Source organism: Schistocerca americana, chromosome 3 (assembly GCF_021461395.2).
Source record: "Schistocerca americana isolate TAMUIC-IGC-003095 chromosome 3, iqSchAmer2.1, whole genome shotgun sequence".
NCBI classification, from domain to species: Eukaryota; Metazoa; Arthropoda; class Insecta; order Orthoptera; family Acrididae; genus Schistocerca; species Schistocerca americana.
Genome location: NC_060121.1, coordinates 368291742 through 368316460, shown reverse-complemented (window position 1 = coordinate 368316460; position 24719 = coordinate 368291742). Strand labels below are relative to the sequence as shown.

General features: G+C 43.9%; 1 protein-coding gene across 1 annotated transcript in view; it reads left to right on the top strand.

Annotated features, from left to right (window-relative positions):
- The window catches only part of LOC124606089, a 235059-nt gene that overhangs the window by 158053 nt on the left and 52287 nt on the right, over window positions 1-24719 (top strand). The gene's annotated exons all lie outside the window — the stretch shown is intronic.

The following is a 24719-nucleotide window of genomic DNA, read 5'->3' as shown; positions in this document are numbered from 1 at the left end:
GCAAGAAAATAAATTTGAAAAAATATGTTAACAGTGTATATGCTGACCCCCAACCGGTACACATGCTTGGCAATGACGTGGCAGTGTCTTCATGAGGTGGATCAAGAGACCTGACTGCCTCTCTACCCTTATAGCATACCATCATCGAAATTGCCTATTTCAGTGATATTCCAGTGGCTGAACTGGCCGTCGCTTTAACTCCAGACCAATGTTCTCAGAGAATCAATCCCCCAACCTTTATTGATATTAAATTAGGAACAATATATTCGAAGGCGTATATTCATGTCCCCAAAAACGACGTAAAGAAACAAATCTCTGCTCTACCCTCGACAAACGTCATTTTGTAATCACCGACATAAAATATCATAAAATGTCAATACGTGAAATTTCATTTCACCTCTTCTTCTAATAGGTATTTAACTTCTGTTACCAGAGATTTGGCGTTAACGTGCGAGTATGTATGGAACTGGGTGGTAGGTACAATATCCAAACAAAAGAGTATGGGCACCTATTAGTGGACATTGATGTGGGGTCCACTCTTTACGTTTATGACAGCGTGAACTCTGCTGGAGCACCTTCAGTGAAGTGTGTTAATGCCAGTGGAGGAATGGCACCAGTTCTTCCTCCAGAGCCAAAACCAGAGTAAATACTGATGTTGGACGCTGGGGTTTGCAGCGAAGTCCACTTTCTAACTCATCCCCAAAGCGTTCCATTTGGTTCAGGGCGGAACTCTGGGCAGGATGATTCGTTTCAGTCCATTCTTATCCACAAATTACTGTCTCACTGAAGCTGCTTTATGAGAGAGTGCATTGTTACGCTAATACAAACAATTATCTTCTCCGAACTGTTCCTGTATTATTCGCAGTCCACAGTGCTGTAGCAACGGGACCGCACCTTAACTACGAGAAACATCCCCATAAAGTAACATCAACTCTTCCGTATTTCGCTTTTGGCGTTACAAATGATGGCAGATATCGTTCTTGTGCCATTTTCCAAATCCAAACTATCCATCGGATTGCCACAGGCTATAGCTTTATTCATCAAAACAGTGAACTACATACTTTTTAACTCCTTACGCACTCTTATTGTGCTAATTGGCTTGCTGGTAACACCTTGAAACACAACTGATTCCTTCGCGTTTCCACTTCACAATCACAACCTAAACAGCCCTCTTGAGCAACTGCAGAAGGGTCGAAATGCCCTTGTGGGTTTGTTACTAAGGCGACGTCGATTTAGGGCTGTTGATATTTTTAAAAATATCGGAAATCCGATGTATCAACATTAAATAAAGCATAGTAATCTCTCGATATATCGAAAAAATTATCGATACGTCGACGGAGAATATATCGACGTACTGGCAAAAAAAATTGAAAGAAAAAAGAATCGGCTGTACATTGTAAACATACTGCCAGTTTTAGAGATGTATATTTAAATATTGATTTATTATTAAATATTTTGTACATCAACAAGCTAGAAATCTGCTTATCTCCCTTAGAGCACGAATTGAAAGGAAAACGACCCACGTTAAAGCTTGGCGGACTGCAGGTAAATGGCGCAATAAACAGTGTCTGATGGGTCCGTCGTTCGGTTTCGTCACATATCGGATTTGTCTGGAACACTTCATGTCGACTTTCCTGTTTTGTTTTTTTTTCTTTTTTTCATTTCTGCAAACGCGAGCGACCTAGTATTTGCAGTTGTGTGGTGAAGTTAAACGTAGCAGTTTCTGTTGGTAGCGCAGAGCGCCCATTACGTCAGCGTTTCCTCTCACACGTCTTGTCATTCAGATTTTTGTTCATCACTTTCAGCAACTGTTTTTGCAGAATGCCGAAGTCTAGAAATAACAGACTACCTTCATTTGAAATGGTTGCAACTGGTGTGCTATCTTCACAACGGATATCTTGTTATTACATTCACACCGCCACCCTTCCACCCCCCCCCCCCCCCCCCCCGTGTCAGTTATAATTGCTTGACACACTCAAAGAGAAAGACTGGAGGTGATGAAAGCTCAAAAACTACTAAGACTCCTTCACAAAGGGTGAAGGTAAAATTATGTTCTACTACAATTCCAAAAGAAGAATTTCAAATAAAAATATCGGCACTCAATATTGCCATTTCGATTTCGATATGTCGATGTATCCTGACGAACCCATTCTGCTGTTACTGATTGGGTGAGGATAACACAATAATCACCGCCTTCTTTTATCCAACGAGTCCGTCTCTCACGACATGTAGAGTTGTATTCCGCATTGCAAAGAAATATTCACATACTTTTGACCAAATAGGGTATACACTGTTCGCAGTCATGCTTGCTATTGAATGAGGGAGTTGTCAGACAAGCTGTGGTCCGTTGAGGCAGAAGGCGAAGAAAGGGTACAAAATAATTATGCCTAACGCTTTGAATGCGTCTCCGAATGAGGCGGTTCGCTTTAGGATACTGACTCTTGGCCACGAGCGCCTTCGGACGGCGAGGCGAGGCCAGGGGGCGGTCAAGAAGAGACGCCATAGCGGCGCCAGTCGCCGGCTTTTCGGCGGCATCGCTCATTAACCCGTCTGGCTTCCCTATGAGCCGCCACGTCGCAGCATTGCGTGACATCTCTAGCAGCGTCGCTCCGGCCATTAGTAGCGCACCAACACGCGACAGAGTTCGCGTCCTTCCACCACTCGCTGTCAGGGGATTTCAGAGTCCGCAGTCTGGACACGTGCGCTTCTTTCTATTGCAATCTTTGTCCATTCCCAGGAAGACGTAACAAGCAGAACTGGCCAGCCTAGGATAAAGAGAAAAGATGTTATACTCGTCTAAATTCCTTGAATTCTTTCCGTCGTAACAGTCAGAGTGCACATTTGATTCGAGGGACGTCCCGAAAGTATGTTTCGTCATCGTTTTTGAAAGAGAATATGGTACACCAGGTGGTACAAAGAAATGCCGTACGAATCCACCCCAGCATGTGGTTCAACGACGAAAGGGGCGTCAGCGGAGGAGGAATGACGCATGTGCAGAGAGCTAAAAGAAAGAGAATAGCATCAGGCCTGTGTGCCTGAACACATAGAGACAGTGTATTGTGTAGAGGTCATTAAAGCAACACAATCGTGACTTCACATCCAAATCAATGCGGATATGGAGCAGTATGTACGAAAATTCCTTGCATAGGAGGGTACCGAGTTTTACCAGAATCGTTTCTTTGAACTGATAGCACGCTGCTACAAATGTTTGTGACGACTACGACGCAAAATAGTGCAAGGTGAATAGCTGATGGTGTTTTACGCAATAAAGTTTCCGAGTGAGAACAGTGACAAAACTTACCTTCTGCACGTCCATCGTATATCTAGAACATGAGCTGCTATACGAAAGGTTATATATATATTTACTGGGAATAAATACAAAATTCGGTTGTCAGGGAGGACTCGATGGTTGTAAAAGAAAGAGAAACGATGTAACAGCTGACTCGGGTGATACTTTGCGATATAGTAGTCGCAGTAAAGAACTTTCCCCTATAAATTAAATAAATTCGCCGGACCTAGACTCGAACACGACTGTTTGCTTGCGAAAGTCAAAGAGCCATGTCCAAGTCGCGTGTCGTAAACAGTTTTAACCAGGCCCTTTAATGAACAGTGCTGGAAGTCGTATATACCAGTGCGTATTTCTCCCTGTCTTTGTTCATAGCTACAGCTTTGACATTATCCTCTTTATTGGACTTGACATAGCGGTCATTCAACGTTTCATATTATTTAATTAAGTATCGATATCTGTTCAAAAGCATCCGGACACCCTTGTGCAATCCGCCGTTGACCACTAGGTGGCACGAGAAATGGACCCGACAGTGTAATAGCAGGCGGGGAGTATCGTGCTGTCAGTAGGGAAGCAGTAATGGGCTGGTCGGAGCTCATTGGACATTGGATGTCACCAGAGTGACAAATCTAACAAGGACGTTTACACCCTTCGAAAGCTGCCCCTGTCGACAGTTGATGATGTGACTGAGAAACGCGAAGAAACAACAACAGGTAAACCAAGACCAGCAGACCTTATGTAGTGACGGGTAGGGTGCGCCGATCATTGAGAAGGGTCGCTGTAAATACTAGCATGAAATCAACGAAAGAAATCACTCGTGATCACCAAAACGCTATGAACGGTCCATCTAGCACAATAACTGTGAGTAGGAAGTTTGAGAGAATGAGGTGCAATGGTCGAGCAGGTTGTCATAAGTCAAACGTTTCTATAGTTTACGCATGCGGCACTTTAAGTGGTGCAAAGAACGACGATACTGGACAGTGGACGACTGGAAAGGAGCGATTCAGAATTAATAATCACGATATACCTAGTGGAAATCCTGTGGAAGGATCTGAATAGAGCGAATGCCTCGGCAACGTTACCTGCCATCATGTTTGGAGCCAACTGTGCAGTACGGGGGAGATGGCGTTACGGTGTGGGGTGTTCCTAGATTTCCACAAATCATTCGACACGATGCCCCACTGCAGACTGTTAACGAAGGTAAGTACACACGTAATAGGCTTCCAGATATGTGTGTATGGTGTCTGTTCTTTGGGACATGTTCGAAAGAACAGACACTGTGGTAGATCTGACAGCCATGAAGAATGAAATTTCAGTGAATTACAAACATCAGCTGTGTACGGGACGATGATAGAATCCCGGTCGGACACACATTTCCAACTCTCCCCGTTGATTTCTATCAACACCCCGTACACAGTTGGTGTATGTGATTCATCGAAATTTCATTCTACATTTGTGCCTGATGGAAGATTTCTTAAGTAATAGAACCCATTATGTTGTCCTCGACGACGAATGTTCATCGGAGACAGGGATAACATCATGAGTGCCCAAGGAAAGTGTGATAGGACCGTTGCTATTTTCTGTATACATAAATGATCTGGCAGACAGGGCGGGTAGCAATCTGCTGTTACTCGCTGATGATGCTGTGGTGTACAGGAAGGTGTCGAAGTTAAGTGACCGCAGGTTGATACAAGGTGACCTAGTACGTTATTGAGGATGAGTAGGAAAAACAAACCAGTAATATTGCGATATAGCGTTAGGAGTGTCCTGCTAGACACAGTCACGTCGTTTAAATATCTGGGCGTAACGTTGCGGAGCGATATAATATGGAACGAGCATGTAAGGATTGTGGTAGGGAAGGTGAATGGTCGACTTCGGTTTATTGAGAGAATTTTAGGAAAGTGTAGTTCATCTGCAAAGGAAATGGAAGTGAGCGTTTGCCGTCATTGGCCGGCAGGCCCCTTACGGGGCAGGTCCGACCCCCTTGGTGCTGGTCTTATTACATTCGACGCCACAATGGGCGACCTGCGCGCCGGATGGGAATGAAATGATGATAATGACAACACAACACCCAGTGCCTGAGCGGAGAAGATCCCGACATAGCCGGGAATCGAACCCTGCCCTCTTAAGACGGCAGTCCGTCACGCTGACCATTCAGTTATCGGGGCGGACATCTGGAAAGGAGACAGCATATAGGACGCTAGTGCGGCCTATTCTTGACTAGTGCTCGAGTGATTGGGATCCTTACCAGGTCGGAATGAAAGAAGAGATCGAAGCTATTCAGAGGCGGAGCTGCTATATTGGTTACCGTTAGTTTCGATGAGCATGGAAGTGTCACGAATATGCATCAGGAGTTCAAGTGGGAATCCCTGGAGGGAAGGAGACATTCATTCCGACGAACATTAATGAGAAAGTTTAAGGAATCGGCGTCTGTATCTGACTGCAGAACGATCCTACTGCCGCCAACATACACTTTGCGTAGGGATCACGAAGATATGATAAAAGAAATTAAGGCTCATATGGAGGCATACAGAACGTCGTTTTTCCCTCGCTCTTTCTGCGAGTGGAACAGGAAACGACTACTGGTGGTACAGGCTACACTCCGCCACGCATCGTATGGTGGCTTGCGGAGAATGTATGTAGATGTATATGTGATAGAACGTCACCTTCGTTCCAGACACGAGCGTCCAAGATCACTTCCTTCTCTGGCTTCGCCACTTAGGAACGAATCAGCTGCCTTTCCTCCACAGACATTCAGGCACCTCATTGAAAGCCTTCTCAGCAGTGTTCAAGCCATTATAAGGATGAAGAGCAGACATACCCCGTATTTACGGCCAGTAATAGGTTCCTGATATTTTTGATCAGATAACTTAAATTATTGTACACTCCCATTAATAACACGATTCTACAACGCTAGCTCTCATCTTCAAGTTTTATTTAAGGACCTGCATCTCTAAAGACGTTCATCTGTTGTCACGCCATAAAACCTAAAACATAGGTACTAACAGTTTTCCCATTACAGTAAAATATTTGGACCCCGTTCTCACAGCATCAGCTAAGAGTTCCTGTCACTACCGCCATGAATGTGTACTGCAGTGTTAGGCTGCAGTGAATAATTGGACTGTGAGAGCCAATATCAAGTAACCACGGTTTTGGCAGGCAGCTTGTCTAGGAAGATGTGTTTAGTATGCAAGATGCGGGGTTGAATTCTGAGGCTGTTTGCTGGCATATGGACTCCATACTTTGTATGAAGAACTTTATTTGTTTATGTTCTGATAACGGATTACGCTCGAAACGCGTCAGTAAATAAGAATTTTCGATCAGCAGGTGATCAGTTATTCTAGCGACATATTCAGCCGCGATATAAATCTGCTTAAGTTTTCGTCATAGTCGCAGAAATCCTGCGTGACATCATGTATCACCTTAAGTTTACGACCCCTGGTCAGGAGACAATGGAGCAGTGAGTGAATGATGTGTCTCCTTTAGTAGTAGCATGTGCCCTTCTTGAGGATTACTGTTAACTCAGAAAACACGGTTTCATTACTGCTGGTCCAAATTTGTACTGAACGACATTCCATTTACAAAAACGGTCTCGTGAAAGCCAACAGTACATTTTAAGCCGCAAGTAAGAAGCTAATTCGTCACGAGCTGATGGAACGACCTGCCTTGTAAAAAGAGAGACATTTAGGGAATCGTATTCCCTCGATCCTGCACGTATTCTAGCAAAGGAAAAATGAGTGTCTATAAGTTTCTGCACGCATACTTTTTTCCTACTTTCATGGTCGCTAGGCGAGACTGACGATGGAAAATGTTGAAAAGTTGCGTAATCCTCTCCGAATTCTGGTTCTCTAGATCTGCTGGCATTAGTTTCAAGATCGTTTTTCTTAAAAAGGTAATTTACGTTCCTTGAGCATTAGTGTTACATTTTCGTTCAGGCTTTGCTGACCTATTTTTCTTTTTTTCTCGAAACGAGCTCTGCGGCTCTGATTTAGCAACCTTCTCCTGTCGCCACACCACAAATGTAAGCTTAGTGGAATAATTGCCTTTCTCTGATTTTAAAATTTTTGTCCACTGTCAGCACTGCAAGGACCAGTTCCGCGTTTTGCGTGCCAAGTTACGAGTCTACATGGACCGGCGGATTGAATCGTATAATACCAAGATTTGGGAGGTATTCGGACGCTATAGGCGCCCTCTATAGCACTTCATGGGAACATGAAGGCAGGCATAACCGTCATCAAGCTTCCGTTAGACCACGTCTGACCATCATAGTTGTACTGTACTGGTTGGTTCAAATGGCTCTGAGCACTATGGGACTTAACTTCTGAGGTCATCAGTTCCCTAGAACTTAGAACTAATTAAACCTAACTAACCTAAGGACATCACACACATCCATGCCCGAGGCAGGATTCGAACCTGCGACCATAGCGGTCGCGCAGTTCCAGACTGTAGCGCCTAGAACCGCTCGGCAACTCCGGCCGGCTGTACTGTGCTCCAAGCACATCGTACCCCTTCACATCTGAATCTACCATCCGAGAACAAGTGACTGTCTCCTTGCAACATTCTGTGTCACCCACACCATTGGTTGGAGACAAGCAGCAGCCGAAATAATTCCATCTGTAGGCTAGCGTTAAATCCACAATACAAACGCCTGCGTTTGGAGTGGTACTATGACAGCCAAGCATAGACTTCTGATGAATGGCATCGCACCTCGTCCAGCGATGAATCGTGGTTCTGAAATACTCCGGATGACTGTGGTCGGCGACCTAAGGAAGGTCCTATTTATGCATTGTTTTGGAGACACAAAGCAGCATCACTTTTGGTGTCATGGTGTGGGAGCCCATTGGGTATGAAATCAGGTCATGGCTGGTGGTGACTGAGGGAATTCCGACGGCACAGTATTACGTCACCGACACTCTGCATCCCCATGTGCTAGCTCTCATACGACTGCATCGCGGTACCTTTAGATGCACATGGCATATGAATTGTCTACGCGATGTTAAGGTACTCCTGTGGCCAGTAAAGTACTTTCCTCTAGGAAACACGTGTTGATCTATCGGAGCAACTTAGACGAAAAGTCCGTCAAGCCAGTATCCAATATATCAAGGACCAGTTGCAACAGTTGTGGGCTGGCTTGCTCTGGTGAGGATACAAAGGGTTTATGACTAGTAATACACAGTTTACTTTCGCCCTCGAGCAGCAGTACGTGCTCCTTGGTTCTGTCTCGACTTTATTTTTCAGGCAATTTTTTTTGTAAAAAGTTCCGCAAATGTATCTGTGTAACAGGAATCTTGTTGCAGCAGAGCTTGAGTGTAAGACTGAGAATTAACCATGCGAAATATTGCTGTCATCAGTTGTCTAGTTCATGTAATGAATTAGTCTAAATATAATGATGGACAGCGTAAGTACTAAAGACGATGATAATGATGGCAGTGTCGGCCGTTGCGAATTGTTTTTCACTGACAGACTTAAGACACGATAGACTGTATATCGTTTTGCATTCTAGAACGTCTTTTCGATGCGTGAAAGTATGAACATTTTACTGTCCCTAACACACACACCTACAAAACACTATTACACTTTCGAGAAACACATTTAAAAGTCGGAGGAAGGCAACGGTAAAGCCCGTCCACTATACCTTTCTTCGTTTAGGAAACCTTTACACGCGAAACTCGTTATACGTATGTTTCCCTCAGTGTGTTGGTTTATCCTACCACCTATGCAACCCTTCGTACAGTAGCTCCATGCGTTTTGCCCACACTTGAAACGTTAAGGCGCGCAGCGTGTCGTAGAGACCGAGACCTCTTGACTTCATATCTGCATGTAACACACGTGTGGAGCTTTAAACAAAGCCATCCCCAACGAACTCAGTATATCACACAAAATTTCTGGAACATAAATTTCTTGTGCGTGGCTTCTATTTATTTGTGTATTTCAGAACTTTATGTATATTAGAGAGAGAAACTATCACCTATCATCTAGCACCATTTCATTTGTTCGGCAGACTATTCAATACAATAATAAAATTAATGAATTACTATTCGGAATACTTCAGAGTAGCAAGAGATAACACCTGAACCTCTTTCGATACATTCGGTATGCAGTCCATTATATAATACGTGGGTGATGGTGTTTCGTTATTAGCCACTTCTTTTCCAGTTCTACTCATGAACGTAGCAACGAAGAAACGACTCTCTGTATGATTTCTCACATGTACTATTTGGGATTCTGCTCCTTAACCGATACATCTCCAAATATTCGTTTTAGCACCTGTTTCCAATGTCAGCAGTACTACCGTAGTTTTTCTTGAAAATGACGTGGTGTTTCCTCTAACCATAACTAAACAAATGTCTCACAGTCAGTATTCCTTCATATAATTTCTGTAAATTGACGCAGTACGACCCACAAGTACTTGAAGAGCTATGCCCCTGAATAGACCACGATCCGCTTTGTCGGTTTGCCGCGCCTTGTAATAACTCTTTCAACAAATTTAAATAACCTGTTCATTATCCATACAACTGATTTTATGAATTCATTTCAGTTTATATCACTTCAGGTTCATACGTCTTAGTAATAGTAGATGAAATATTTTCTTTATTTGTAAAACCTTAACCTCATAAAACTGGTTCCTTCAAGGAAATGTTAGAACTCCGAATTAAAAAGGGCTGGGTGCTGGCGATTCCGTAGCGTTCCGTTGGATAACAGACATTTTTGTTATAAGTATCAGAAATAATTTTTGGTATGTTTATTTTTTAAAGATATGACGTTGCTGACTGTCCGGACATATTAAAGTAATTTAATTTTGCCTGTTTTGGGTTTATCTCAGTTTCGTGATTGCAGCTTTACCTAAAATTGTTTTAGATTAACTTCGGTAATTAAGTTTAAGTAATTTCAATCTTGTTTCGAGGTATCTTCATTCACAATTGTTTTTTAACTTTTAATAATAGAATAAATACATGAGTAAATTTGTTTGTACATAATACAGCATTAATTAACTGAGCTTGCGTTAATCTTTACTGGGCTTCTCTAAGTTAAGTCCTTTGCGTTCTTTTGTCAAGAAAATCAAATCAACCACCCAGTTGTAGGTGGAGATAAGAACTGACGTAGAATCGGAGCGAGTTGCACTTTTGGAATTTCGCAAAGACAGAGCAGCCCTATAAGTGAAAGTCTCTGGTATGTTCGAAATAAATCTAAGTCGACTGCAGATATTTTGTCAAGAAACAAATACTTCTTATTGGGCCGGCCGCGGTGGTCTAGCGGTTCTAGGCGCGCAGTCCGGAACCGCGCGACTGCTACGGTCGCAGGTTCGAATCCTGCCTCGGGCATGGATGTGTGTGATGTCCTTAGGTTAGTTAGGTTTAAGTAGTTCTAAGTTCTAGGGGACTGATGACCACAGATGTTAAGTCCCATAGTGCTCAGAGCCATTTGAACCATTTTTTGAACTTCTTATTGTATTGTTTTAGTTGATAGTAGTTGATCTCTCAGAGATTTCAAATCAAAATGAATGAACTAAATAGAAAAACAGTAATATATATACGTATTTCGTTCCACCTACTGCATTTTCTCCTAACTTTACGTTTCGTAAGCATTCTCCTCCGTATGTTCAGCTTTGCGTTGTTTACTGTACCATCAAATTAACCAGACATCCAGGTGGTTAAGAGGCTAGTGACATGAGTCTGTTCTGCTGCAGTAAGTGCAGAGGAAAGTGAAGGAACAAAATGAATTATTTTCAAATACATTTCTTCACTCCAACTGGTCGTACACACAAACCGTAAGCCAATATTCTGACAGTAACGGAACCAGAATGGAATGAGAATAATAAGATTCGCGACAGCAGCAACATACGCAAATTTTAGTGTCATATATCCTGGTTTTCGGCTAAAAATACCTCGGTTAACTAGGTGCTTCAGATTAGGAGAATTCCCAAACTATCAACGATAGTCTTCATCATCGGTGTCGTGCCTTCTTTTAAGTACATGTCATTCCTTACTGCTAAAGCGGAATCGGGATGTTCAAGTTCTGACCTTCTGTAACAAGTTATGAATTTGCTTAGCATGGTTTGGTTTCAGAGATTTGAAATAGGTGGCGCTAGAGCGCCTCGTGCTCTTTTGCTGGTGTAGTTTACTTGAGGAAGGGACGATGGAGTTGGTGGTCGGCAGTCGGCGATCTTTTCAGTCAAAAACAGACCAACTATGCGAGTGGGTGCTGCCTTTGTGGACTCATTTGGCTCTGTGGCTCAGAAGTGGGACAATGCTACTATGCTTTTGTTGTCCTAGTAAGATCACCAGTTGTTTAATCGACAGGTTTTACAGGCAAGCACCGATCGCACATACCTGAAGACAGGTAATAAAGCAAATAAATAAATAACTGATAAAATACTTTAAATAAAATTGAAGAAATAAATAGTAGAGGTACATGAGTAATGTACTGTACACAGTGATGAATCTGATTTACAGTGAAATACTGCATTGGCAGTAAATCACACTCAAATACGGTGATGGCCTTGGAAAATAGTTATTAATTGCGTGTCTGTTCCGCCTGAGGTTTAATAACAGAACTGTAGAGAAAGTTCCGTAATATCGTGAGCTACGAAGGCTATTCGGAAAGTAAGGCCCGATTGGTCGCGAAATGGAGACCACTGTGAAAATCAGAAATGTCTTATTTGCACCTTCTACCTACAACTTGCAATTACTTCTCTACACAGTCTCCGACTCAGGCATTCGTCGTAGCGTTGCATCAACTTTCCAATACTATCGTCATAGAAGGCAGCCGCCTGTGCTTCCTGCCAATTCTCTACGCTGATCTGCAGCTTGTTGACTGTGCCAAATCGTCGTTTTAGCCAGCGGTTCGTGTGAGCGGAGATGAAACTCAAGGGGAGCCAATTACGGGCTGTATGGTGGGTTATGATCAGAGGGTGCATCCTCATTGCCCTGCTGTGTACGGCCGAGAATTGTCATGAAGAAGAAAATGCATTACACTTACGTCATGTGAGCTGCATGAAATCATGCGAAATGTCTTGCAGGCACCCATACTTGGCGGGAGGCTCTACCTTCTAGACGACGTTGCGTCCTCATTGTGCACTCAGAACTGAAGACAGCGGAGTGATGCTATCGACGGACACTCTAGAAACACTGTCCAACACTTCTATGCAAAGCTTCATCGGATTTTCACTTTGGTTTACATTTCACGACCGATCGGACCTCACTTTTCGAACATTCCTCGTATTTAGCTGAGTCCCCAGTCCATTCAGATAACCACATTGTAAAATCAACGTCCAAATCCCGATAAAAAAAAGTACAGTCAAATTTCCTCAATTATACTGCACTGTAATTCACAAAAGTTCATTGCAATACACAATCACTTGCGCCAAACCAATATCTTTCCGTTGCAAGAAAAGAGACAGCACTCAAGAATAGTCTGGCAACGACTTATAACCATACGGCTGCTCCAATTCCATAGATGTGAATTTTCTAATTGTAACCGCTGAAACGGTGCGCCTTTGCTGCCGCTCAGAAAAACTAAATCCAACTTCCGACTCCGCCGACTGCCGAGCACCGATTCCACTCGCCCTTTCTCAAACAAGCAGTACCAGCAAAAGAGCACGAGATGCTCTAGAGCCGCCTATTTCAAACCTCAGAAACCAGGTTTGTGCTAGTCAGATTCATAACTTGTTACAGAGTTGTCGTTATAACGACCACCATCAACAAATAAACACATTTCATTACCATACAAGATAGCCAAAGAAGCGTCATTTCATGGACATTACTCTCCTTTCTTCCAGATCACTCCAACATGAAAATTACGCCAGTTGCTAAATAACTAGGAAATAGCGCAACGTATCGATTTTTTTCCTTAACACTTATGGCTCAGTACAGGTCCCTGAAACATCCATAAAAGTATTTCAGATTGTTTCTGACCACACTGTTTGTAAATTGCAACTGCAACCACTCGAAAAGCACAGTAGGTCGAAATTACTTCACTGGATATCGTAACAAATGAACAGTCAATGGCGAATGTAAGACCTTCTCTTAATCTGTTGCAATGAACATCAGAAATCCATTACGCAGATTTCCGCAAAGCTGTGAGATCGAACCCGGACATATTAACTAAGCAGTTACGACTTCTACGAGATCTTTAACAGCGAAGCTAACTGCACTGGTGTCAAAAATTAAAGCAACAAACGTAAATTTTGCAAGGTTCCTTTTTTTTGCCACATAACTGTATAAACAGCTGACAGTAAAGTCGAAACAGTGTAAAGGATACAGAAAGTAGACAACTGAAACGCATAATGGTAGGCAAAAATGTTATTCGTTTTTTCCAACTTGACGGATTTGCGCACGCATTCCGACAACTGATTAATGTGCTCAGACTGGGGTGTGACCGCCTCTGTCAGCAAAATATTCCTGACAACGGCGGGACATGCTGTGAATGATGTCATCAATTTCATGTTGTGGCAATATGGCCAACTCTTACTGCAGAGCTGCTCGCAAGTCTCGGGAAGTGGTTGGTGGCTGCTGACGTGATGCAACTCGTCTCCCTAGTGCATCCCAGACATACTCTATGGGACTGAAGTCGTAAGAGCGAGCAGGCCACGCCATGCATGCAGTATCTTCCGTTTCCAAGAAAACATCAACCAATCTTGCTCTATGAGGTCGAGCATTATTGTCCATCAGTACGAAGTCTGGGCCCACAGTACCTCACAACAACCGCACGAGAGATCTCAAGATCTTGTCAAGAAAGCTGACAGCAGTTAAACCTTACCGATTGACCAGTACAATTTCATGAAGAACTGTTCATGTGGTCAGCATAATCCCTGCCCACACCGTTGGTCATCCTTCTCGGTCTGGGTCTCGTTCCACAATGTTTGGTTCCGAAATCATAGTCTGCGTTCCCTCCAGAGACGAGTCCGTCGTGAATCGCTCTCCAGGCCAAGTCGGGACTCATCTGTGAGGAGAACATTGGTCCACTGTAAGAAAGTCCAGGTGGCATCCTGACGACTCCACTCTAGACGGTCCCTTCTGTGAAGACACGTCAGTGGTACACATACAGCAAGTCTCCGACAGTAAATGCCACTCTGCCGAAGCCTTCTGTACACCGTTCAATAACATTTCTGAGGTGCAGCAGCATAAATTCAGCTTCTTCTTCTAATACACTACTGGCCATTAAAATTGCTACACCACGAAGATGACGTGCTACAGATGCGAAATTTAATCGACAGAAAGAAGATGCTGTGATATGCAAATCATTAGCTTTTCAGAGCATTCACACAAGGTTGGCGCCGGTGGCGACACCTACAACGTGCTGACATGAGGAAAGTTTACAACCGATTTCTCATGCACAAACAGCAGTTGACCGGCGTTGCCTGGTGAAACGGTGTTGTGATGCCTCGTGTAAGGAGGAGAAGTGCGTACCATCACGTTTCCTACTTTGATAAAGGTCGGATTGTAGCCTATCGCGGTTGCGGTTTATCGTATCGCGACATTGCTGCTCGCGTTAGTGGAGATCCAATGACTGTTAGCAGAATATGGAATCGATGGGTTCAGGAGGGTAATACGAAACGCCGTATTGGATCCCAACGGCCTCGTATCACTAACAGTCGAGATGAGAGACATTTTATCCGCATGGCTGTAACGGACCGTGCAGTCACGTCTCGATCCCTGAGTCAACAGATAGGGACGTTTGCAAGACAACAACCATCTGCACGAACAGTTCGACGACGTTTGCAGCAGCATGGACTATCGGCTCGGAGACCATGGCTGTTGTTACCCTGACTCTGCATCACAGACAGGAGTGCCTGCGATGTTGTACTTAACGACGAACCTGGGTGCACGAATGGCAAAACGTCATTTTTTCGGATGAATCCAGCTTCTGTTAACAGCATCATGATGGTCGCATCCATGTTTGGCGACATCGCGGTGAACGCAAATTGGAAGCGTGTATTTGTCATAACCATACTGGCGTATCACCCGGGGTGATGGTATGGGGTGCCATTGGTTACACGTCTCGGTCACCTCTCGTTCGCATTGACGGCACTTTAAACAGTGGACATTACATTTCAGATGTGTTAAGACCCTTGGCTGTACCCTTCATTCGGTTCTTAAGAAACCCTACATTTCAGCAGGATAATGCACGACCGCATGTTGCAGGTCCTGAACGGGCCTTACTGGATACAGAAAATATTCGACTACTGCCCTGGCCAGCACATTCTCCCGATCTTTCATCAACTGAAAACGTCTGGTCATTGGTGGCCGAGCAACTGGCTCGTCACAATACGCCAGTCACTACTCTTGATGAACTGTGGTATCGTGTTGAAGCTGCATGGGCAACTGTACCGGTACACGCCATCCAAACTCTGTTTGACTCAATGCCCACGCGTATCAAGGCCGTTATTACGGCCAGAGGTGGTTGTTCTGGGTACTGATTTCTCAGGATCTATGCACCCAAATTGCGTGAAAATGTAGTCACATGTCAGTTCTAGTATAATATATTTGTCCAGTGAATGGCCGTTTATCATCTGCATTTCTTCTTGGTGTAGCAATTTTAATGGCCAGTAGTGTATTTCGGCTGGTTGGTATTCTGCCGAAATATTAGAAGAAGAAGTAGAATTTATGCAGCTGCACGCCCGAAATTTTATGGAACAGTCTTTGCTCGGCGAAAACATGAAGATGTTCTTCTCTACACCGTTTGCCTCGATACAACCCATCCAGTGGATGCTGCGAGGTCAGATATCAGTTGCCGTGCAGTGAAAAGGCCTTGCCTTGTCCTTATAGCCGAATAACGGTCCTCTAGGTCTGATGTCACACGCGGTCGCCCCTGCTCTGGTCTTTGGGATACAGTTTCGGTCTGTACATACTGTCGCCACACCCGAGAAACAACCGAACTATTCACTTTAAGCTATTGGGACACATCAGTTTGCGAATGTCCTGCTTCCATTCTTCCTATGAATCTCCACTGCAGAGGGTCTGGTGGGCGTCCTTTCTGTCCCATATTGCACCGTTTGTTACTGTACACAGCTATCGTTGATGTGGGGCTACCCGGCAAACACTACGCCGTTTGATAGGTTTCCTGACGTCATCGCTGGCGTGGTCGTCCGTCGACCGGAATGCCATTTTCCGTGCAGAACACGATCATACGGACATCTATTGACAGTATGATTAAATTGTGACTTGGACACAGGACGAAGAAACAGCGGATTGTTGCCTTAATTTTGGACATCAGTGTACAATGTGCTCTCTCGTTTCCTCTGGCGAAAAAAGGGTCTATAGTGCTGAACTCACGGTCAGGCGTGACGGCACATGCAAATTCTACCACCGATATTAGGAGGAAAGGTCACAGGCTGGGAATGCCACGCCCCTTGCAGACAGCCGGGTGTAGAGGCTGGAGGCAGAGAGGCGCTGACCGGCGCGCCAGAACTACCTGCTGCCTGTGCGTGGCCGACATCCGCGCCTTTACTGCCCCTCGTAAATCAGTCCGGCCGACGCCTCCGCCCACGCGAGGCGCCTTTACGACCTCCCCGCTCAGCCATCACGCACCCCAGATTTACTGCTAATTTAAATAGCCCATCAGCGGCGGCGTACCCTAAAACTTGTTCTTCATCTCCTTCACTTCTTATTTTCCTTTCGATTTTTCTTTCCGTGTGACTGTAATTAAGACTCACAGGCATAGTTGTCAGTTACGCTTTTCGTCGGCTGACTGGACGCCAGGCCACACAGGTGAAACGTGTGCGTTTTCGAGAGTGCTCCAGACTCGTCACACGCGGTGTTGTTCCTGGCGTTCTACGAAGTCTCTCGCAGTTTCTACCCACTTTTTGTCTGCCTATGGCAGTAGTCGAAAGCTTTTGTCGAAAGCTTTTTCAAGGTCGGCAATGCAAAATGAAGCAACATGTTCGAAATTCTGAGAAAAACAAGGGTACGCTATAGAGAAAGATGGGTGGTACACAATATGTACGAGATCCAAGAGGGTTAATAAGACTGGAACACCAAGAACGAAGTGTTCGGATTATAAAGAGTGTAAGGCAGGAATGTAGTCTGTCGCCACTGCTCTTCAGTTTGTACATCGAAGAAGCAATGGCGGAAATAAAAGAAACGTTGAAGAGTGGGATTAAAATTAAAGATGAAAGGTATCAATGCTAATATTTGCTGATAACATTGCTCTCCTCGGTGAATGTGAAGAATAATTACAGGATCTGTTGAATGGAATAAACAGTCTAGTGAGTATAGAATACTGATTGGGAGTAAATCGAAAATGAAAGTAATGAGAAGTAGCAGAAATGAAAAGAGCGTAAAGCTTAATATCATACTTGGTGATCACGAAGCACATGAAGTTAAGGAATTCTGTTACGGAGGAAGCAAAATAAACAAGACGGCTGGAGCAAAAAGGGTATTCCTGGCCAATGGCAGTCTACCAGTATCAAACAAAGGGCTTAATATGAGGAAGAAATTTCTGAGACTGTTCGTTTCGAGCACAGCATTGTATGGTAGTGAAACATGGACTGTGGGAAAACGGGAACAGAAGAGACTCGAACATTTGACATGCGGTGCCACAGAAGAATGTTGAAAATTAGTTGAACTGATAAAGTAAGGAATTTGGAGGTTCTTCGCAGAATCGGTTACGAAAGAAATATATGGAAAACACTGACAAGGAGAAAGGACAGGATGGCAGGACCTCAGTTAAGAGAAGAGGGAATAACATTCATGGTACTAGAGGGACCGATAGAGTATAAAAACAGTAGAGGAAGACATAGAATGGAATACATCCAGAAAATAATTGAGAAAGTAGGTTGCGAGTGCTACTCCGAGATGAAGAGAATTGTACACGAAGGGAAAGAGATTGGAGTAGTTCAATAACCAGACTGCAGTTCTAAGAGCGAAAGGATATGCATGGAAAGCACCGTCGGTCTGGCCACAGAGGGGATAAAAGGGTCTGACCGACCGCCATGTCCTTCTTCGTCAATGGCGTCACCAAGAGGCGGTATAGAGGGGCGTGGAGGCAGTACACCGGTCTTCCGGCACTGCCGGGTATAGCGGAGCTGGAGCTGTTACTACTTGGTCAAATAGCTCCTCAACTAGCATCATGAGGCTGAAGGCAGCGCCGTTCCCGTCCTCCTAGCAGTATCGGTAATCGAACTCGGATCTCCCGCACGGCAGCCATCAGCGCTGAACACTCAGTTACGGAAGCGGATGTAGGAAATCCGAGCGAGGTAATTACTGTGCAGCGAGTGAGACATAGTTGTTACTCAATCCATACTTTTAACAAGCAGTAAGGAAAAGTGAGGAGAAATTTCAAAAGGGAATTAAAGTTCAAGGATAAAAAGTAAAACGATTAAGCGATGTCTATGATATTTAAAGTCTATGAAATTTTAAGTCTGTAAGAGATGGTAAGGAGCTCGGAAGATTTGTCGAACGGTACGGTTAGTGTTTGGAAAACAGATTACAAATGAAATAAAAGTGAAACAATAGTAAAGGAGTCTACATCAAGTAAGTTCAAAAATGGTTCAAATGGCTCTGAGCACTATGGGACTTAACATCTGAGGTCATCAGTCCCCCAGAACTTAGAGCTAGAACTTAAACCTAACTAACCTAAGGACATCAGACACATCCATGCCCAAGGCAGGATTGGAGCCTGCGACCGTAGCGGTCACGCGGTTCCAGACTGAAGCGCCTATAACCGCTCGGCCACACCGGCCAGCATCAAGTAAGTCAGCTGATGCTGAGGGCATTAGGTTAAAATGAGAAGTCGAGTTTTGCTATTTGGGCAGTAAATAACTAACGAAGGCGGATTTAAATCAGATATAAAATGTAAACTAGCGATGACAGAAAAACGTCATTTCTGCATTTGTAACACCGGTTACCCCTGTCGGGCTTGGCTAGCACTTGGATGGGTCAATGTCCGGGTTTGCCGAGAGCTGTTAGTGAATGGGGGGCATTCAGCCCATGTGAGGCCCATTGAGGAGCTACTTTATTGAGATTTAGCGGCTCCGGCCACGAAAGTTGACAACGGTAGGGAGAGGGGTGTGACACCTATAGGCTGAGGATGACACTGTGGTCAGTCAGTATCGTTGGGCCATTCGAGGCATGTTCGGCCAGAGAGAGAGAGAGAGAATGACGAAAAAAGTTACTTAAAAGAGAGAAATATTTTAACGTGGGACATAAATTTACGTGCTACATCTGAATTTTGTTGGACTGTAGTCTTATATACAAACTAAATAGGAAAATGACAAGAAGAGGATGAAAAATTTTGAATGTCATGCTACAGAATAATACTGAAGATTTATTGGGTACATCGAATAACTAATGAAGTACCAACGGCAGAACAAAAATACCCTCAAGAATTGTAAAGCAACTACGGACAACATGGCCACACAAATGGAGATACTAATGAAGAAATACTGTATCAAATTGGGGAGAAAATGGCTTTGTGGCCAAACGGATGAAAGAAACGATCGGTTGATAGGACAGATACTGAGACATCAAGAAATAGTTAATTTGGTAAACAAGGTAGCTGTAGAAATAAATGTTGTTGGGGGAGACCAATACTTGAATGCTCTACGCAGATTGAAACAGATGTACGGTGCAGCAGTTGTGCAGAGACCAAAATTTGCATTGCACAACCTAGCGTGATCAGCAGCTTGAAACCGCTGTTTGAACAGAAGGCGATGGGAAAATGAAGAAGGATAACAGGCAGATGTGCTGTTTACAGCCACTACGTAGGTCAGTAACAACTTCTCGTCAACAGAAAGTTAAAGACGGACTGCAAGTTCATATGGGACAAAGATTCGAATGGAAAATGATCGCGACCCTATTTAACAAACCATCCATGCATTTGCTTGAAGTGATTTAGAGACGCTGCGGGCACCTAAATCAGGGCTTCCTACTACAGGTCTTCGTGATAACGATTCCAAAGTCTTAACCGTAGAGCGACTAACTAGCCTCACATTGAACGAAGTCCATAGGGCCTGATATCGGTACGACTAACTCACTGAGGGAGTGTGTAAGGGTACAGGTATCGATACAATTCCTACGAATCGAATCTTACCTTTATTCAGCTCTTCTGGACGAGAGCCCACAGGTGGCGTGGGGTCTCGCATCTTCCGTGTATAGGACCTGCCTATCGCGCGCGGCAGCTGTTCTGAGGAATTCCCCAGAGTGAGTAGCAAACACGAATCGGAATTGAGAAAGTAGGCACGAACATTAATAATTGAAGATTCACGTTAATTTTGTACGAAATGACCGGACTGAATTAGAAAAGCAATGGCTAACTCAAGTGGAACTAAGAAATCGTGTGAATGCTTGTGCACAACGAATGAACTTCAGACATCGTAGGGACGTTTCCTACACTGAAGTGCCAAAGAAACTAGTACAGGCATGCGTATCCAAATACAGAGATATGTAAAGGCGGAGAACACGGCGCTGCAGTCGGCACCGTCTACCTAAGACAAGTGTCTGGCGCTGCTACAATTATAGGTTTTCAAGATGTAAGTGAGTTTGAATGTGGTGTTAAAATCGTGCAAGAGGGATAAGCCACAATGTCCGAGGTCGCTATAAAGTTGAGATTTTCCCATACGACCATTTCAAGATGTACCGTGAACATCAAGAATCAGGTAAAACATCATATCTCCGACATCGCTGCAGCCGGCAAAAGATCCTGCAAGAACGGGACCAACGACGACTGAAGGCAATAGTTCTGCAGATTGCTGCAGATTTCAATGCTGGGCCATTAGCAAGCATCAGCGTGCGAACCATTCAAAGAAACATCATCAATATGGGCTTTCGGAGGCGAAGACCACTCGTGTACCCGTAATGACTGCACGACACAAAGCTTTGCGCATCGCCTGGGCCCGTCAACACCGACACTGGAGTGTTGATGACTGGAAACATGTTGCCTGCTCAGACGAGTCTCGTTTCAAATTGTGTCGAGCGGATGGACGTGTGGGGGCATGAAGAAAACCTCATGAATCCATGTTCCATGCACGTAAGCAGGGGACTGTTCAAACTGGTGGAGGATTTGTAATGCAGTTGGAGTGATGTGGGACCCCTGATACGTCTAGATACGACTCCGACAGGTGCCATGTGCGAAAGCATCCCGCCCGATCACTTGCATCCATCCATGTCCATTGTGCATTCCGAAGGACTTGGGCAATTCCAGCAAGACAATGTGACACCCCATACATCCAGAATTGCTACAGAGTGGCTCCAGGAACACTCTTCTAAGTTTAAACACTTCCGCTGGTCACCGAACTCCCCAGATACGAACATTGTTGAGCATACCTGGGATGCTTTGCAACGTTCGGAGGAGACCTTCATCTTTTGTTCTCTTACGGATTTATGGACAGACCTGTATGATTCATGGTATCAACTCCCCCCAGAATTACTTCAGACATTAGCCGAATCCATGCCACGACGTGTTGCGGTACTTCTGCGTGCTCGCGGGAGCCCTGCACGGTATTAGGCAGGTGTACCAGTTACTGCAGTGCTTCAGGGTATGAACTTAAAGCATAATAAATGTAGTGTCTAGTACAAACTGTTCTGATTCAAAAGCCGTTTCTAAAAATTTTTCTGGGTTAGTGACTTTGCTATATGGAGTAGCGAGGATTTGACGGTGCGCATGTCATTCACAGGGTTAAGAACTTTATTAATACGAGACATAGGATTTGTGAGTAAAGCTGCCCTCCAATACTGTGAGGAACAACTACGATGCCAAACCAATATGAAAGCAAACTGAAGACGCCACTGTTCAAGAATAGCCACTAATCTAACACCGATGTGGTGCTATAAAAGGGGCTGCGGTACGTCCTCGCATAGTTCGTGAAATCGTTCGTGAACGAGGAGTTGATCTTTTCTGCCGTAAAAACGTGGAAATCCGCGTTACACGTCGTTCCAAGGGAAAGAACTGAATAAGACATGTCAGATTTTCAGTTCATGGAGAGAAAGGTGGCCAATGAGATGCAATATAGCTCTCTACGTTACAAACAGAGCTTGGGGACGCCATATTAGATCATGTCGTCCGTCGCTGAAGCCCATATTTGGTGGGTTTCACATTATAACTTACGTCCTATGAATATATGCTATTTCAAAGCACGACCACATTGAGGATCTCTGGAAAAGACTCGTTTTAGTACGATTTGTTGTAATAAACTTCGTACTGATAGTTAAAAAGGTTTCGTGTTCGTTTCGTTTCACATTATAATTTGCATGTTATCAAAGTATACCGTTTCAAGGCGACAGCGAATTGCAGATTTATCAAACACGCATAGTTCTTGGTACGGTTTGTTATAATCAAATGTCAGTTAATTACGTATCTGCAATTAAAGCCCTGAGGATACCATAACGCAAAGACATAGACAAAAATGCCGACAAATACCTTTTTATTCTCCGCAGCGTATTCAAAAATGTTTTGAGACTTTCTTATAACTTTAACGTAAATAAGTTCTGTTACTTGTGTGTGTATAAGGATGCTCTATCTGGACTGAGTTTGATCGATTTTGTGCAGATGCCAGGGAACGCAGACCAATGAATTTCAATACTAGAGAACTGCCGGATATCAGTAACGTTCTGCCACGATATTTCGGCGCAGAGTCTTCCGGCCATCTTCAGGTGATTCCCACTGTAGTAGTACTGGCGAGCCGACCGAAGTGGCCGTGCGGTTAAAGGCGCTGCAGTCTGGAACCGCAAGACCGCTACGGTCGCAGGTTCGAATCCTGCCTCGGGCATGGATGTTTGTGATGTCCTTAGGTTAGTTAGGTTTAACTAGTTCTAAGTTCTAGGGGACTAATGACCTCAGCAGTTGAGTCCCATAGTGCTCAGAGCCATTTGAACCAGTACTGGCGAGTACACGCTGATCTCCGCTATTTAAAGCCTTCTGAGGTGACATTGCGCATGCGCTGCTCAGCGTGCGCGTTCATAACGGCTCCGTGCGCTGCGCCTCGCGCCCTCCGCTGCGAAAGCCTGGCGTATCGGTATCAGGTCGATTTCCGTCTTTATGCAGATAACCACGTCGACTACGAAGTTTCTCTATAACAGGATTCCAAGCAGAGTTTAGCTGATAACCGCTATCTCGATTGATGAGAGTCTCGTTGTCAGACAATCTTATTTCCACAGATTCATTGGTAATCGAGCTCCAAAAGTTTGATGTATGGGCCAACATTTTTGTGTCGTCGTAATTCATGGAATGGTCTGTGGAAATACAATGTTCAGCGATTGCGGACTTGGTGGGTTGGAGAAGGCGAGTATGCCGTTGGTGTTCCACAATGCGTTCCAGCACAGTTTGTGTCGTTTGCCCTATATATGATTTGCCGCATTCACACGGAATTTTGTAAACACCTGGTTTACGCAGGCCCAGGTCGTCTTTAACGGATCCCACCAGTGATGAAATTTTGGAAGGAGGACGAAAGATGACTCTCACTTCATACTTTCTCAATATTCTGCCTATCTGTGAAGAAATATTCCCAATAAATAGTAGATAAACAGTCGACCTGAAAGCCTCTTCCTCTTCCTTGTTCCGTCGTTTGTAGGTCTTCATCACAATCAGTACGCCGGGAAAGCTTTAAACATCACAATTGCAATACTACTTTGTACGTCACTTCCTGATTCGACGGAATTTAAGTTTCAGTACCATATATTCATTAAAAATACAGTGGGGTATGGGATTCCACAAAAATTGTAGCAGAAGTAGCATAATGTATTTTCCCCAGACTTATTACTCCTTTTTTGTCTTTGGAGAAGTGTTATCAGCGACAAAATTTGAGTAATAACTAGCTTCTCTTGATGCTAGGTTAAAACTTGCTTCTTTTTCCAAAACACAGTAGAGTCTCCTGTGATGAAATCCTGAAACAATGTAGTATGAAACTAGGGAGTGAGGGTAAAATTGCTCAATAGTTTATTAAAGAAAGCCCATTCTCAGTATTAAAAAACAAACGTGTAATTTCCTCAGTACTGTAAAACTTCTAGCAATTTTCGTTTCACCACCAATGAATGGTCATTAAAAATTAAATTATTCCATTTAAAAAAATGTGTAGTTACCTGCATACTGCAACAGATAATGAAGTTTTGCATATTAACCATGTGGATAAATACTCTGTTCCTTGCATTCTATCAGTTGCCACAAACTAGTCACGATATCTCCAAGCATTTATGAGATATGAAGTGTGTTATGAACATGTAATTCTTAATTCATCATCTGCATGCATTAGCAGGACTGAGTGGGCTACATACAATTCATTTTCTCGAGACTAGAGATAGATATAGACCTTCTCCCAAGTTTAAAATATAATTCAGTATATTAGTTTCATTTTATTTGCAGCAAAGTGCGTTCTTACTTGTGCCGAAGGCAAACTCATAACGACCCCTATTTTTCATTGCAAACTATTTGAATTTCGTGTACTTAATTTTAAAGTAGCACGGTAACTATGTTGGAGTACGCTGGCGCCGGCACACCATAC